This window comes from Oryzias melastigma, linkage group LG3 (assembly GCF_002922805.2).
Source record: "Oryzias melastigma strain HK-1 linkage group LG3, ASM292280v2, whole genome shotgun sequence".
Taxonomy (NCBI): Eukaryota; Metazoa; Chordata; class Actinopteri; order Beloniformes; family Adrianichthyidae; genus Oryzias; species Oryzias melastigma.
In genome coordinates this window covers 7,001,478-7,004,516 of record NC_050514.1, presented here as the reverse complement: position 1 = coordinate 7,004,516, position 3,039 = coordinate 7,001,478, and the positions used below count along the sequence as shown (strand labels likewise).

General features: G+C 42.2%; 1 protein-coding gene across 1 annotated transcript in view; it reads left to right on the top strand.

Annotated features, from left to right (window-relative positions):
* The window catches only part of si:ch211-146m13.3 (junctophilin-3), a gene marked incomplete in the record, with an annotated part of 22,615 nt that extends 21,939 nt beyond the window's left edge, over positions 1-676 (top strand). The window contains 1 exon segment of the mRNA XM_024265202.2: positions 1-676.
* Positions 677-3,039: the final 2,363 nt, after the last annotated feature.

Here is a 3,039-nt window from a genome sequence, read left to right as displayed (position 1 = left end):
CCTGGAGACTGTTATGTTATAACCACTAAATCTACTATATAGGTGTATGTGTCATTATTACTCCAGTTTGTTACCTTTTGCAGAAACAGAGAAAATGTCGAGTGCCTCGTATTTATTCATTTCTCCCCCTGAAATCTGAGAGCGCCCCCTGTGGGCTCGCCCAGAGCAGACAAATCGTCTTTGAGATTCTTCCCCATCGCTCAACCTTCCTCCCACTGATCACTCTACCCCAGCCCCTGAAAATGGCATGCACTGTTTTGTCTCTCTCCCAGCCCCTTTGGACCGCTCCCCTGGGGGAAGTGGGGTTTCTACCGTTTCCAGCCCCTTTTGGGCCAGAGAAGATTTCCTCATTCGTTTCTTTTTTAGCATGTTTGTTTAGCCTGCTCAGTCTGGTGTCGGTTTGCGCGTTTCCCCCACCGGTCTGTGATTCAGAAGCACTCGTGGCGGTGGGTGTAAACAGCGCCTCGCTCTTATTCTCAGTGGATACGCGAATGTCCCAGTTTATGAATGATACGAAAAACAAACTGTCTGCTACTGTATGTTTTATACTTGGCACCCAGTGGCATCATCATGTTGTGACATCATTGCATGCCCGAGCATGCTCTTTCTTACTCTTTGGTTTATGAGGTTGTTTCCAAGTTAATGTGGAGAAAATAATGAAATGTTTGAAATGAAAGAGTTTGTTGTGGTCATTGTTGCTGGTTATTCCACTTCAATAGCGTGCTGAAGACAACTGCAGCACTCACTACCTGCTCGACTCTCTGTCCGCTGCTCCAAGGATGACTCACTACATAGTTGGTTTATTTTAAATTAGGTAAAAGGAAAGCAGGGCACACACCGCAGGTTCAACAACTGCAGTTTGAAAAGAACGTTTCTGTAATGTAAATAATATGCTGGGCAGGCCACAAGCTCCTGGGATGCTGCTTTCATGTAAACAGAGCTCTCAGTTAGTGCTGGGTTAATAAAATCGATTAATCAATTTAAGCTTAACAGATCAATAATCAATATATAAAAATATATACCAATTTAGCACATACAACAAAATCAGCTAGCTTGATGCTAACGTATAATTAAATTTCCCATTGGACGGCTAATGCTAACGCTCAGTCGACCTAAACATACATTACTGACTAAATGAACATCTTTATAAACTCAGAGACGTGAATTTTCAAAACTCTTTTAAGCAAATACTTTTAAAGTAGCCATTTGTGGTCTAAAACATTGTTTTTTTGCTCATACTTTCTTCTTCTTTTGGAATATGGTGTACACTGAACTTCTATGGCACGATCGCCACCTAGTGGTCAAACTGAAACGTCCTCCAGGAGAAGCAGAACACTGTTTCCAATGTTAATGATCTGAACATTTTAGTTAGAACTTCTCCTTTAGAGAATCCATGTAACACTGGATGATATTAACAATCTCATTATTTCACTGATAGATTTTATAATATGTGAACCGGATCAGATTAATATAAACATATTCAAAACATATAGTAGATTATTAATGTATTTCTAAACAAATGTGTATAAATGTGTAAAATCAAAATTGAATTGAAGAATTAAAAAAAAACTTGGAATCGAATCAATTCAGGCTGTCGTGAATCAAATCGAATTGTTTCTGAAAATCATTATCAATACCCAGCCCTACTCTCAGTCATGGGTGATGGGGTGGGGGTGGGGGGGCTCTATCAACAGCTTACCCTGCACCAACAGTCCAACAGACAGTTTCCAATGAGCTCTAAGTCTTAGAAAACGACACAGGGTTTTTAATTTTCGCTAAAAACAACATAATCATAGTTAAAAGACCACTGGGAACACTTTGACAACGGATCAAAAGATGATCAGAGTGAGACTTGAAAGACTTATGGTACTCACAAGGGTCATAAAACTTCCTCCTGGAAGATACAAGAAATTGAAACAAGGGTCATATAAATGTGGCACAGGAAGAAGAACTGATCCAGAGCCTTACTCAGTGGAATCAAGATGTGGCATTGAGACCAAGAGGATCCAGTGAAGTACTCCTTTAAAGGGTAACCAAACAGGACAGTTGGAGGCTGACTCCACTCTCAACCCACTAATGCATGACAAATGCAAAAAAAAAGGGGGGGGGGCTGAGCGGAGGAGGTGTGGTCTGTGAGTTTAGGAACTTTTTTATATTGTCTCAATGAAAATAAAATAAATAAATAATAACATACATTTCAGGAGGTCCAAGCAGGCCGCCTCCTCATCCCACAGCCGCTCATTGTCTGTCGGTCAGCCAGCTTTCCAAGGGCCGCTTTAGCGAGCAAGGAAGCTCTGCCGTTCTCAGCGTAGCAGAGCGACCTCCGCCGCTCTCGGCGTCACCATCCCGGAGAAAGCTCTGCAGCTCTCGGCCTCACGGGGCGACCTCCGCCGCTGTCATTGTCAGCATCTCAGATTGAGCTCCGTCGTTTTCAGCGCCGCGCGGAGAGCTCAAACGGTCGTTTGGTGAGCGTCAACTCTCGAACGTGTCGAATGTTCAAAGATGGGCGGGACTTTTAAACTGGAGCTCAGAGCATGATGACGTGAAACTTCTTGGACTTAAACCAGTTGACCAGTCACAAAATGCAACTGTGATACCGCAACTGAACCCGTAGAGGGCAGCACATAGACGGTTTTTGACTATAATTTGAGGAATTAAACAAGTTTCTTATAAACTGTAAAAAAATGGCAAGGACCGACAGACAGCACTGTTAAAGCCCTATTTGGGTCAACAGCCTAAAAAAGTTGATTCAGGGTTTGGTTACTCTTTAACCCTTTAACACCTGAGGTGTCGTCTGTGACGCTTAGACACAAAATCTTTTACATGCAATAACTTTTACACCATTTACACAATCAACGTAATTCCAGAAGATCCTGTTACCAAGAATAAAACTACAGTAAATCAAAGAACATAAAAGAATGGAGCTCCGGTGTTAAAGGGTTAAAACCCCTACAGGATTCTTGTAACAGTCTAGATTTAAGGTCAGAGACTGTAAGACTGATCTGGAGGACGGGTCAATCCGGGGTCACTAAAAACATG